The sequence below is a fragment of the Glycine soja genome, chromosome 3 (genome assembly GCF_004193775.1).
Source record: "Glycine soja cultivar W05 chromosome 3, ASM419377v2, whole genome shotgun sequence".
Lineage (NCBI taxonomy): Eukaryota > Viridiplantae > Streptophyta > Magnoliopsida > Fabales > Fabaceae > Glycine > Glycine soja.
The window spans coordinates 3,763,639-3,778,958 of record NC_041004.1 but is presented as its reverse complement, the minus strand read 5'-3'; positions in this window follow the sequence as shown (position 1 = coordinate 3,778,958).

Below are 15,320 nucleotides of genomic sequence, written 5' to 3'. Positions count from 1 at the left end.
GAACTTGCTTTGTAACTTATATTTGCAAAAAGATTTCAAAGAAATTTATAAGTTACACATACATATTACTCAACCTCCCTTCTAGTATGTTTCACTTATTTCATGGGACAATGCCGAACTCACTACCGAACTCACTACGTAAACATGCTCCATGATTCCATCTCTCCAACACTTATATCTATTTACTATATAATAAAAGAGAAGACCAATGAAATTCCTATTGTGCCCATACCTAAGAGTTTGACACGTGGCTCGTTTGTTGGATTTTTGGGCATTTCCACGTGAGACTTCAACCTATGTTGGTTGCTCCACGTGCCTTCTTCTACAGCCTTCTCCTGTCATGTCCTCACCAACTTGAAACCTGCTTCCTCCGTTTTCGTCATTTCCTCACCAACTTGCTTCCTCCGTTTGCTTTCTTTCTTCTTCATTTTGGGGTTCGTTTCTTTCATCTTCACTTCCAATTTTTGCTTTTGTTTTTTGTTGAGTTTTCCAGCTACTGAGGTTTTCCATTTTGGGTTTGCCACACAAATAAAGGTTTTACTTTTGCTGTTGTGCATTTTTTTTATGGTCAAAGTTTTACTTTTCTTTTTTGTTATGTATGTTTTCTTGGTAATTTATAGTTCTTTGTTTCGTGTTTATGCTTTCTTACTGATTTTTTCACTTTGTTTTTAGTTCTTTTTTATCTTCCCGCTTACCAGGCTATCAACGAAGAAGCATCCTGCAAGCAAGTTTTTTTCCCTTTTGCTGTTGCACATATTTGTTTCGGTACTATTTGTCTCTATTTGCAAGGTTTTAATTTTGTTCGTTGTTATGCATGTTTTCTTCTTAACTAATTTGGTTCCTTTTTTATTTTCCCGCTTATCAGGCTATCGACAAAGAAGCATCCAACAGACAAGTTTTTTCCCTTTTGTTGTTATGCATGTTTGTTTCATTACTATTTGTCTCTATTTGCAAGGTTTTAATTTTGTTTGTTGTTATGCATGTTTTCTTCTTAACTAATAGTTATTTTTTTCGATTGTGACATTGATGTTGGCTGCCTGATATGGTATTTAAGAATGGAACTATGCATGCTTTACTTTTTCAATAATATCTCTCTTTTCTTTTTCTTGGTTGATATATTGTCAGTCTCAGATTTATTATTTTTGAACAGTAATGATTTGTAGACACTCCATTTTCCTTAATTTTATTTGTTTTTTTACAATAATTCTCCTTAAAATGTTTGTCAATATATTTCATTTTTCATTATTGTTGTATCACATAATATCATCTTTCATAGTTATGTTTTTGTCTCTGTCAATAACATGATCGTTAATATTGTTATAGATCTCTATTTAAAAAATAATTTTCTCCTAAAATGGATCAATTGTCCATTTAGTTTTTTGTTGTGCTCTGTTCTAGATTGACCCCTGAAGTAATTTTTAGATTTTAGAATACTAATAATTCTATTGTTTTAAGTAATATTTGTTTGACTTTGGCAGCTTAAGATTATTAGTGATATTGTTCATGTTGGTCTATTTTGTAGTCCCCCAAAGATGTCCTACTGAAGGAAAAAACTCTCATATGCTTGTCTTTAGTGAAGATCTTTTCTTCATTTACCTTCTTCCACCCATCATCTTCAATGTCGGGTTAGTTCACTACTCTTGCTTCTTTTTTTATTATTTTCCTTATTCAACTTTCATTTACATGCTGAACTGCATAATTTAAGTTACATTATGATTAGTTGGAAACAATGATTCCAACAGTTTAGGAAAATCAATAGTTGTATTCGCTGAACTGATACTTCAATCAGAATGGATTTAATTGAATGACTGAGCTTGCTTCTCTTAGACTGACTTCAATTTCAATTTATTCTTTAACCGTTCCAGGTTTCAGGTGAAGAAGAAACAATTTTTCCGCAATTTTATGGCTATAATGCTCTTTGGTGCAGTTGGTACTTTGATATCATTCTGCATAATATCACTAGGTAATTGAAGTCATCAACTAATGCTTCTTTTATAAATTACATTACAAAGTAGTAACAATTCATATTTGGTATTCAACGCCTTTGTGTCCCAATTTGATTATAAATCTTATTTATTTTGAATAGATGCCATACACTTTTTTCAAAAATTAGACATTGGTTCCCTCAAGATTGGTGATTTTCTAGGTGTGCTTAAATTACCTCATTCTTTTACAGTAATTTGTTGGACTTAAATGCAAACTTGGAACAATTCCTTCTTCCCTCCTATCTCTACTTACCTGAGTCAACTGAATGCAGCAATTGGAGCAATATTTTCAGCAACAAATTTTGTTTGCACGTTGCAGGTATAAATGTCAAAACAAACACAACAAATCTTTGTTTTAATTTTCCATTTATTGTACTAAAAATAATGATGTGTATATGGATGCTTCAGGTTCTTAATTAGGATGAGACTCCCTTACTATATAGCCTGGTCTTTAGGGAGGGGGTAGTAAATGATGCTACCTCCGTAGTTCTCTTCAAAGCAATTCAGAATTTTGACCTCTCTCACATTGACTTAACCACTGCCTTACCATTATTAGTGAATTTTTTGTATTTATTCATTGGAAACACTGTGTTGGGAATCTTTGTAAGTTTTCCTGCCACTTTCTAATTATGTCCCCTCTTCTTTCTTGATGTTCTTGCAATTTGCTTGGGATTATTGATATATATATATATTTTTTGGTATAATTATGTTTTTCAGGTTGGATTGCTCTGCGCATTCAATATTAAGAAGCTCTATTTTTTTGGTATAATCAATTGTGTATTTTTCCTTTTATTTTTTTTAAATGAAACAAAACAAAAACACCTTAAGGGTCATTTAATGGAGAAATTGTGATTGTTGATTGATATTTACTATTTACCATGAGATGAATGATTCATTGGTGGATAAATACTCTGTTCATTTAACTCAACTTGAATTTTCTATTATGAGATAATTTTCTTCTTTTTTTCTTGATTATTATATTATATTTATTTGCTATTTTGTGTGTTTGTGGCATTATAAATTTGATTTTTCACATCTGTGACAGTGACACCTTTACACACACACACACACACACAATGATCAATCGAATGAATTGATGTTTGAAATGACAACAAGGAAATTTCCTTCTGACCGAACTAGAAAAGCCCAAAATTTTTCATCCTGTATCGAATGAATTGATGTTTGAAATGACAACAAAGAAATTTCCTTCTGACCGAACTAGAAAAGCCCAAAATTTTTCATCCTGTTTTAATCATTTTTGCTTTGTTATGTTCTTTTATCGTAATTTGCATTGAAATAGTTATATGTTGAAGCCTTGAAGGTATCTAACATACAAAGCTAGCATCCAGAATAACAGAGGGAAACAAAAACTTTCAAATGGTTCATCTTGCTGAAATCAAAATCCCTCCAAGGAAAAAATAAAGGTTATGCTCCAAGAAATATGATAAAACTTAGCATGGTTTATGATAAAATCCAAACTGAGAACGGGTTTTCAAAGCTATCAACTACAGAAAGACAAGAAATTTAGATGAAGAAAGACAAACTAATTGGTATGCTTGATGAGGTATGTGTTGTTTACTTTGATTGTAGTGTGTGTGGTTCCACTTCTCATATGTTTTCTACTCGGAAACTAATAGTTATAACTTTCACATTTTGGAAGTAATTTCTTATTTCTCCTCGATTTTTCAAACATATTATTATTATTATTATTATTATTATTATTATTATTATTATTATTATTATTATTATTATGTAGGATCTAGCTGAAGACTCCTTTTTTATGTTGTGATGATAGGAGTTGCATGCTTCTTTCTGGTCACTAATTTTTTACAAACCTGATTTCTTTGGTCTCAGTGATTTTTTTTTTGTTGCATGTTTTTTTTTCTCACTTTGCCTTATGATCTAATTTTGGTTTGGAGTTTATCTTCTATGTCTTTGATAATTTAATGCATTTGAATTTGAATATAGGTACTGTGCAAAGTATCATCTCGGGAAGCTCAAGACAAAAATAGCAAAATTGATAGAGTTGGTTTAAAAATTGATATATCATTTAATGTCTATAAATATTTACCCACGATAGAGTTGGTACTTCTCTAGCTCCCATACACTAGCCAACATCGATTCATTTCATTTTTACCCTAATTGCCCATTAACTCTTTATAGTTTCTTTAGTCGTAACACAACCCATCTTAGGTACCGCTTTTGTTTCTCTCCTTGTCTCTTCTGTAATACCTTACTAGTTATTTTCTTATATTATGTGTGAATAATTGTTAAATGATATTGACTCCAAAAATTAGAGACTGAATTATCCTCTAAGTGAATTAAAGTTGGCACAATTGTCATTGATTTTGCATTTAAAAATTTAACAATTAACATTTAGTCTCATTCCAAAGTTACCCTTTCATATATAGCTACACAAACATAATCATGTCACTGTATGTCACACATCACACCAACATGCATACCAATTGAAACAAAATCTCCACTATTTGAAAAAAATTCCCTATTGTATGCTTTGGCTTTCAGCTTCTGAATCACCTTCCAGCAATCAAAGGAAGGATCGTAATGAAAGTCTGGGACATCGTAGAGCCAAAAGGAGTTGAAGAAATTCTAAAAGGAGGTGTTGTCAGTGACAACGTGAACCAAACCCAACACCACTAGAATTTGAATACTAAAACAATGCCTTTGTTGGTCATAAACCCACGTTCTACTTTATCCCAAACATAGGCAACTAATTTGCAAAGTGTTAGTCGGTGAATACGACTAACTTTTGTGTATAAAACTGTTAGACAAGTGGCCTCAGATATCTTAAGAAGGGGGGGGGTTGAATTAAGATATTCCAAACTATTTCCCCTAATTAAAAATCTATTTCACTTTTTTACTCAAGTTATGAATTCCCTTAATAACAATCTTCTTAAATATTAATTCAAATGAAACAATTTAAATATGAATATAAAGCAATAATAAATAACGGAGATTAAGGGAAGAGAAAATGCAAACTCAGTTTTATACTGGTTCGGCCACACCCTTGTGCCTACGTCCAGTCCCCAAGCAACCCGCTTGAGAGTTCCACTATCTTGTAAATTCCTTTTACAAGTTCTAAACACACAAGGACAATCCTTCATTTGTGTTTAGAATTCCTTTACAACAAGAAACTCACAGTCTCTTAATCCCTTAGAGAATGAGAAGAAGAAGAAGAACAAATCTCTCTAGAAAGAGATGGATTTTACAGATTGAGCACTCAAATAATTCCTTAATGAATTGCAATTGAATTGGCCAAGGAATTCTTAAGAGGATAAAATGAATTTGCTCTTTGAGAGGATAAACACTTGTTGTTCTCAAAATCTCTGAGCAATTTCGTGTTTAAGTCACATATATATAGACCATTGGTGGTCATGAATAAAGCCTCTGAAAAATTGTGACTCTTAAAATTATTTTTCTGAAAATCCTGTCTGGTAATCGATTACAGCAATTGTGTAATCGATTACAACTTTTAAAATTTGAATTAAAACGTTTACTAACTGCTGGTAATCGATTACCAAAATTGTGTAATCGATTACACAGTCTAAAATTTCGAATTCAAATTTTTGTAGCTGTTATAAAACGTATTTGGCCACTGGTAATCGATTACATCCTCTGGTAATCGATTACCAGAGAGTAAAACCTTTGAGAAACACTTTTTAATTTAAATCACTTGGCCAAACCTTTGCTAATTCAATTAGGAATTCCCTTCCTAATATTCTAGTGATCATCTTGATATTGAGACTTGTAATCTTGAAGTATTGTCTTGAATTTAATCTTGAAAAGCCCATTTGCATCAATTGCAACACATCATCATCATCATCATCAAAACATCAAAGGCAATTGCATCTACAAAAACTTGTGTAAATTGTATCAAATTCCTCCAATTTATAGTTATTTTGTAGTGTTGTAAATACTTTTAGTTAAAGATAGGTAATAAATACTTAGTAATTCTATTTTGTGTGTTTAATAATCATTTTCTCTCAATTTCAGGTTAATTAGGCGAGTTTGTGAAGTGCTGATTTTCACCCTCTCGCTGAGCCAATCTGCTGGCTTAGCAAGACATCCGCTGAGCGCGAGGAAGAATCTGGAAGAAGGATGAGCTATGCATGTTCGCTGAGCGAAGGGTCATCCCGCTAAGCGCACCACTTCAGTCCATCCGCTGAGCGAGAAAAACATACGCTAAGCTGATATTCACTTATGTGCACTGAGCGGGTCATAGTTGCGCTAAGCGCACGAGCATGAACAAAGCCACCTATTTAAGCTTGAAATCAAATTTAGAAAGGGAGTTTGGCCTTTTCTTGAAGCTTCTGCATGTCTAGAGAGTTTTAGAGAGAGAAAGGTCCAAGTACCAGAGAGTTTGAGAGATTTTGTTGTGTGAAGATCTGCAGAGACCAGAGCTGGAAGAGGAAGCCGTCCTGAGAGCTTGAGATGAGTTTGTGAGTGATTGTGAGGTCTTAGAGGTGGAGGAGACATCCCCACTACTTGTATTTCTGCAATCTTTCATTCTCTTCTCTTTGTTGTAAAGGAAGCTTCCCAGTTATGGAATGTTAAATTCTCTATTGGATCTTCCTTGTAAGTACTTGATGTAAATATCTTTTTATCTATTTAATGATGTTTTGTGTGTTCACTGTGCTATCAAAACTTCATTCTACCATGCTTTTGCCTTGATCATGTAGATGCATGTGTTTTTAGGATCATTCAACAATGGAAACTGGTCGGATTCTTAGAACTTGATAGGACAGGGCTAGTTTGTCGTATTTTCATGAGGAATCGGGGTACGGTAACCTAGTGGTTGTATGTTTGTCTTAATGCAATCCTGACCGAGTTTAGTCCAATAAGAGAAATCTGCGGATGATGCTTGATCAGGATTAGGCTAGACTATCATGAGGAATCGGGGTTTAGCATTTCAAGAGACACCATAGAACGCATGAACATTGTTAAGTAGAGAATATTCTTCTAGCATTAGGCACCTATTAGGAAGACCAACGTGTCGTCTACTTATTTTTACGCATAATTTCTCACGTGATTTTTCCCTTTTAATAGTTAGTTTACACACCTGTTCATAATAAACACATCTCTTTTCACACTAGACACCTATTTACTGAAATAGCTTTACCAAGTAACACAAGTTCCCCGAGAGTTTGATATTTGGTTCTTACCGTTTTATACTACTTGCGCGATCCAGTGCACTTACCAGAAGTGAACACAAAACTATCTCAACAATAATACATTATTTTGATTTCAAAATGATAGGGAAGTTTTCTAAGTGAGACTCATTGTTCAAACTAAAACCCTAATAGATTTATCTTGATAGGTTTTTATAGCAATGATTTTACAAAGAGATGGAACAAAAAAAGTTCAAAATTCAAATGTACCTTTGATTGGGTCTGATCACGTAGGACAGGGGGTACATTTGGAAAGAGAAAAAAATTAAAAGATTAAATTAAATGAATATTTTATTTGACAAGTGTCAACATTTAAGTTGTTCAAAAGATTAATTAGTTGGTCATTGTTATTGGAGGCTAAAGCATTTTGCTTGTAGTAGCCCTTGTTTTGTAGTGTTAAACTCTTTTTTTTTCCTTTAAAACTCTCTTCTAGTTGAACTTTTGTGCTTGCAGCCCAATAATATTTAAAATTTTTCTTATTATTTTAAACCTAAACATTTCTCTCTTACTTTTTCTTATATTGTGGTTGTCATTGCAGAGTTGCCAGCAAAAGACCCTACAAGAACCACATTCACAATTGTGAAAGATGAATTAGAGAAGTGTTATCATGTCATCTTCTTCCTTTGTTGCATTTTTTATTCTTATGAGGTAAGGGGGAGTGAGACTTCTCATTGTTGGAATGACATTAGCCATGGGTAAAAGGGTTACACAAGACCCCAAATCAATTAGCACTGCTATAAAAATGACCTTTTACGTTGGTTTTTTTAGACATACGACGTTGGTTATGAACCATCGTAAAATGTCTGAGCGTCTACGACAATGGTTCCCTACATGTCTTAGAATGTGCTCCAAGACGTTTTTCGAAACGAGACCGTCTTGGAATATGACACATTCTAAGTCACTCTCGGCTCGAAAACCGTCTTATAATGTGACACATTCTAAGACGGTTTTTCGACAGAACCGTATGAGGAAATGTTGTTTTTTTTCTAAAAAAAATGTCATTTGTTTTCATTGCCAATTATATTACAATCATTTAGACCAATACATTTTTATTAATTGCCAGCTAATAATTTCTAAGATGTTGAGACTTTTTAGTCATGTGTAACAAAAGAAATCCCTTTATATACTAGAATATTTCATTAACCCAATGAACAAGAAATTTGTATATACAATTACTACTATGATTTAAACTCAATTTGCAAAGTGAGTTTGACTTTGCAGGGCTCAATAAACCAGCCCAATAAGCTCCAATGAGTTGAATCTTGATCCCTATGCCTCAACCATAGACTTGTAGGATCATTTCTCAACCAATCACTTGTATCCTTCTATACCATAGCAAAGGAATGCATTCTCTCAAGCAATCATCAACCCACGATCCCAAGATGAGTTTAGCACTGTTCTTCATTTTGCTTTTTTCTGATTCTCAGGGATTATTCACGTGGAGGGATGTTTCCTTTCACTTCACATGGCCACCATGCCAAATATATATATGAGAAAGATGACAAAGGAAACCATGCGAGAGAGGGAAAGAGAGAACAAAATCTGAATCAATTGGAAGGAAGCCAAAGTCAATACAAAAAGAAAGCATCAAAGCCATTTCCTTTCTATAGTCATTTGAAGAATGTTTTGCTTTTGCATGGTTGCATGTAGCCAATGGAAAAATGTTTTGATTTTGCATGGTGCTTAACTTTACACTCTCTCCATTGGGGACACAAGTGATTTCATATTGGCTAATGTTAGGCAACCAAACCTGTACTTTTCCTTAATTAAGGACAATGAGTTAGTGGTATGCAATTTCCAATTGCACGTATAAAATAAGGCATATAGACCCATAATATCAACTTAACTTTTCTTTAGTTTTAATCACATCTCTTAACTCTAGTATAAGTAGTATGTGTATCCTTTCATGTGATTCCTTCAATCAATCAAAATAAAGTCTTATTTATAGCATAGACAAATGAAGTTTCTAGAACTAGATGAACGTTAAAAATTTCCAAAGTGGTGCAAAACTACCAATGAGCTAGCTAGCTGCCAAGTATCAAAATACAAAATCAGCTAATAAATAAATTGGTCTTGAAGTCACTTCCTAATTTCCTTTCAGAGACAAAGAAGGTGGGCTATACAGGACCTTAGGCTAGTACCAGGTTGCACATTCCATTAAGTAACTTCACTACTTATACCAAATAGGCCATACTAATAGTCAGCGCCTGTGCATATTCCATGAAGGTAGAAAGTTAAAGGTGAAAATGAAAATGGGGATACAAACCTTCAACGGCGGGGTGGTACGGTTAGGATACGATCTCAGTTAAGGCACGATCTTAGTGAAGTACGGTCAAGGTACGAAGCCAGGGCGGCACGGGAACCACCTTTGATGGACTGCGGCTGACTTCGACGGGGCGGCACAAGCATGATCTTAGTTAGGGCACATGACAGTGATCAGAGTCATGGCTGGAGACTTATTCAATAAGTGCCTTTGAAGGAAATGATCACGCAAATGATGAAGGTTTCTTCTTTAAACCATCTTTGATAAAAACTTCAATTTACAAAATTGCCATCACGCCTTACCTACAAAGAAGGTTGTATAAAAATGTTGTCGTTATCTTTCCCTTAATTATAGAAATGTCACTGCGTCACATTCTAAGACGGTTCCTCAGAACTGTCTTAGAATGTGCGTCGTAAAAAAAAACTTTTTTAGTAGTGTAGGCCTTTTACATTTCTTGTGATTTGGACAAGTTGTGAATAGCTTGAAGCAGTTGGGTTCTATATATGTTGAATTGTTTATTATGATGAATTTAGTTTTGGGTTCTATATATGTTGAATTGTTTATTATGATGAATTTAGTTTTCCCTCTTGTGTGTTTTTTATGATTGGCAACCTTGTGACCTATGATGCAATTGTGTGAATTTTTAACTATAATTTATTGTTTTCTCCTTAAATTGGTTTTATTAGTGTTAGGATTGTCTTTTGAGCCTTTGAGCTATGTTTTTGTGTGTTTGGGATACTTTGGGAATACCTAGGTTATGCAGAAAACTTGTTACAAAGTTCTATTTGTTGTAAATTTCTCCTAATGACTCAATATCCCATGACTCTTCATCCATGTCTAATAACGCGCGTTATGACTAATGACTGTAATCGCCCAATAAACTTTGATCGTTCAATGCCTATTTTAGAATTAAACATCCACTTAATGTTTCTATTGTTCAAAATATTAATGCTTTTGATTGTTGAAATTGTCCAATAGTTATTCAAAGTATCCAATGCCAGAAGTGTATAACTTACATTATAAATAATTCGGTCAAATTAAATTTAACGAATTTTTTGTCCCTAATAAAAAAATTATTTAAAATAAATAGTTTTAAAATGTAATTTAAGTTTTAAAATAAATAGTGACTGGTTTTACAATAAATTAGTGAATTTTTTCGTGTGTTATTTTTTAATTGATTTTAACAGTTTTTAAATTGTCAAAAAATGTAATTTAAGTTTTGAAATAAATAGTGACAATTTGAGCACCATAAATTTCATTTTTAAATTTTTAGCTGACATATTATCATTTACCAAAGAGTTTTACTCTCTGGTAATCGATTATCAGAAGGTAGTAATCGATTACCAGTAGCCAACATTATTTTCAAACTGATTTACAAAGCTGTAATCGATTACCATAATCATGTAATCGATTACCAGTGTTTTAAAACGTTAAGATTTTCAAAATTCAAAATGAAGAGTCACATATGTTGATGTGTAATCGATTACACCTTAATGGTAATCGATTACCAGTGACTGTTTTTGAAAAATTCATTTCCAAAAGTCACAATTCTTCAAGTGACTTGTTTCTGAAGATTCTTTCAAAAGTCATAACTTTTTAAGTAATTAGTTTTAAAGAAATTGTCAAGAGTTACAAGTTTTGACTTGAGTCATCAAGAAATTATAAATATGTGACCTTGACATGAAACAAATAAAATTGATCATAATCATCTATCTTTCAAACTATCTTTCAATCTTCTCTCAACATCATTCAATATCTTTCAACTTTTTCTACAGAATTTTCTGATTCTTTTTTCTCTTCATCTTTTTAAAAGTTTTTGTTCAAAACTTTCTCTTCCAAGAAAAGCTCTTTGTTCAAAAACTTGTGCTATTCATCTTTTTCATTCTCTTCTCCCTTTGCCAAAAGAACGAAGGACTAACCGTCTGAATTCTTTTGTGTCTCTCTTCTCCCTTTCCAAGAGAATTCAAAGGACCCCGCCTAAGAATTCTTTTGATTCTTCCCTTCCCCTTAAACAAAAGATCTCAAAGGACTAATCGCCTGAGATATCTTTTGTTTCCCCTTTACAAAGATTTAAAGGACTAACCGCCTGAGAATTCTTTGTCCCAACACATTGGAGGGTACATCCTTTATGGTACAAGTAGAGGGTACATCTACTTGGGGATTTTTATACTGAGAACAAGAGATGGTACATTTCTTGTGGATCAGTTCAAGTGGAGGGTACACCCACTTGGGTTTTCAAAGAGAACAAAGGAGGGGACATCCCTTGTGGATCTTTGGCTTGTAAAGGATTTTACAAGGTTGAAAGAAATCTCAAGAATCGCAGGTTGCTGGGGGACTGGATGTAGGCACGAGTTGTTACCGAACCAGTATAAAATTCTTGTGTTTGCCTTCTTCTTCCCTACACTCTTTAATTTCCGCTGTGTACTTTTCTTTTACGCTTTACTTTTGTTTAAATTAAATAACTTAATAATAAAACCTAATTGAATCTAGTAACATTTAGAAGGATAAATTTTTAATTAGTCAATACATGTTCATAATTAATTCAACCCTTCCTTCTTAATTATTCCGAGGCCACTTGATCCAACATTTATATTCCTCTCTCTATTAGTGAATTTTTTTCTTGTGTTATTTTTTAATTGATTTTAACAGTTTTTAAATTGTCAAAAAATGTAATTTAAGTTTTGAAATAAATAGTGACAATTTGAGCACCATAAATTTCATTTTTAAATTTTTAGCTGACATATTATCATTTAACTAATGAAAATGATTTAAAACATTTTTTAATAAATTAATGCTAATTTTTTTATTAGAAACTTAAAATAAAATTCGTTAATTTATTATGTACCCAAATCATATTTGAACCACCTCTTAAATACCATACTTTATCATCAAGTCAAGTTCATATGGCTTTCTCTTTCTTTCACCAAATCACCATTTAGATACAACACAAATAATATATTTGCTAGTGTCTTTATATGTAATACAATTAAATTTGTTTTTTAACAAATAAATCAAATGAAAATGTCCACACCTTTAAAAAATAATTTGATATCAAATTATTTTTTAAAAGTACGAACATCCTCATTTCCCTATATGTATTGTTTATATTCCTGTCTCTATTAATGCCTAGATATTTTCTTCTCATTTTCTTTTACATTTCTCATAACAATCATAGAGTATGTTACTAACACATTTTTTTAATAATCAAATACTTGTACGTAAGGTTATCAAACTCGAGAGTTTACGTAGACTCGTGAAAGTTCTATAAACTCGACTCGTGGACTCAACTCATAAACTCGTAAGAATCCACTTCATATAAAAATAATAACAAAATATCTATAAATAAAATACCAATTAAACATTTCAACAATATAATAAAGTAAAATAGTAAATCATAATTTTCATAATACTTAAATAACCAAGTCTAGTAATGCATCATTACTAGATAATAACTTACAAATGTTATAGTAGTGATAAATCATTCTCATCCAGGATTTGATGTTATTAGAGAATAAGAGTTTGATGTTATTAAAGGTGAGAATTTTTGTATTTGAGAATTATACACTAAATAAAGGTATGTTGAATACTAAACAGATAGAAAACAACTCAAAATGACTTACATTTTGGTCTATTTTTTTCAACTTGCTGACTCATTAACTCGATAGTAAATTCGAGAGTCTACCGAGTTTACTTAAAGTTTATAGAATCTACTAAAAAAGAGTTTACTCAAGAGTCAACTTATAGATGGTAAGTGAACTCGTAAACTCGTAAGAGTTAACGAGTTAACTCAAGAGTTTGATAACCATAGTTGTACGTTGCAACTTTGAAAATATAGTAGATTTATATAATGCCGCGTGCATGCATACTCAGACTATTTCATTGAGTGTGAAGCTTCCTTAAACAGAACACTCAATGTATACAAAAACTAGCCTTGAACCTGTGCATGCAAACGGGTCACTCAGTTGCACTCCACTATATTTTTTTGTTTTAGTAGAGAAACTATGATTAGATTAAGAATCAATCAGACTATACTTGATCTTTCTCCTCATATTTTCATAATCATTTTTTCTCTTATAATAACAATTGACACACACTCATAATGAGACATAAAAATGACAAAAATAGAAACCATATACAATAATCATTTTTGGATGATTCAAAAAATAAAATAAAATAAATTATTCATTTGTTATTAATGGCATGAAAATCATGAATATGATAAAGGCACGACATAGGTAATTTGAAGATGTATATGTCATGATGCAAGAAAATCAACACATTTCTACCTTGCATTATGTCTTCATGCATGTTCAAGAAACACGAGAGTTTGAAGTTCAAGAAATTGCAAATATGCGGCTTGGTCGACGAGCAATGACATGCACTGTCAAATTGAATGAATGGTCGTGTGATTGTGGACAATTTCAAGCACTTTGAATTCCTTATTGGCATGCGATTGCAGCGTGTGCTTCTTGCAATTTAAATTATGATGACTTTGTTGACCCTGTATACAAGTTGGAAAACATTTTCAAAGTTTATCAGCATCACTTTCATTCCATTGGAAGTGAAGACAAATGGCCTTAGTATTTAGGTCCATATTTTATGTATGATCCTTCAAACAACAAAAGAAATCGAGAAGGCCAACTACTACTCATATACATAATGAGATGGACGAACCAATTCTGAATAAGCCTAAGAAATGCTTATTGTGTAGAAGTGAAGGACATAATCGTAATAATTGTCCATACAAACAAGTAGATAATTAATACAATTTCTACTTTTTATGTTTTTCTTTAATTTGTATTGTTCATTTTATATTAATGTATTATGTTTTTAATTTAACAAGTACTTTTATTATTAAATTATTAGATGTTGTTAATAGTAAATTCTTTTACACAAAATAAATAATATTATTTTTTAAATTATAAGTTAATATTGGTAACAAAATATTTTAATATTTGGTTTAAAATTTTAGTTTTTAAAATTCAAGTATTTAAAATAAAACTGGTATTAAAAAAAATATTAAATATCATTAAGTTAGTTTTTTTATTCCATTTAAAAAAATCAAATTCAATAACATTATTAAAAGATTATCTAAATTTTAAATATACAAAATATATTAAATAAAACAATACTAAAAATAAATAAAATATTTTGAATAAAATAATATTAAAAAATATATAACATATTAAATATAACCATAAAAAATATACAAGATATTAAATAAAACTAATAACAACTAGAATTAAAAATATTTATTTAATAATTAAATAAATAAAATTATTTATAATTTTTAAAAATTGAAAACAAAACAAAATAAAATACAGGTAATTAATAAAACCTAAAACATGTTAAAAAAACATTACAACTTTAAAGCCGAAAAGATAAAAAAAAAAAAAACCAAAAAATATTGATCCATCATCCCCACTCCGACCCCATTCCATGACTACAAATATTGTTATTGTGATAAAGCCGAAAAGATAAAAAAAAAAACCAAAAAATAAATAACACGTACCAGTCAACAAGTGAAGACAGAAGATAATTTTGAAGGACTATTCCTTTATATAATTTTATATAGATATAGATGCCAAAGTTCAATACTGAATTGCATAAAATGTAGTACTTTTTTCGATTCAATTTTATGCTTTCTTTAACATAAAATATTTTAAAGGGTTGTGATACATAATCAATAAAAAAGGGTTGAGATTTGTGAAGTTAAAAAGTTTAGGTAAACCTAGGGCATCTTGATCAAGATCCCCTGCCAAAATGTCAACTTGATGCTGTAAACAACAAAAACGTCAACTTGATGCTGTAAACAACTAAAACGTCAGTGTCTCTATTCAAAATCACGTTTATGACTTTTTGGGTTTGGCCGGTTAGCCATAT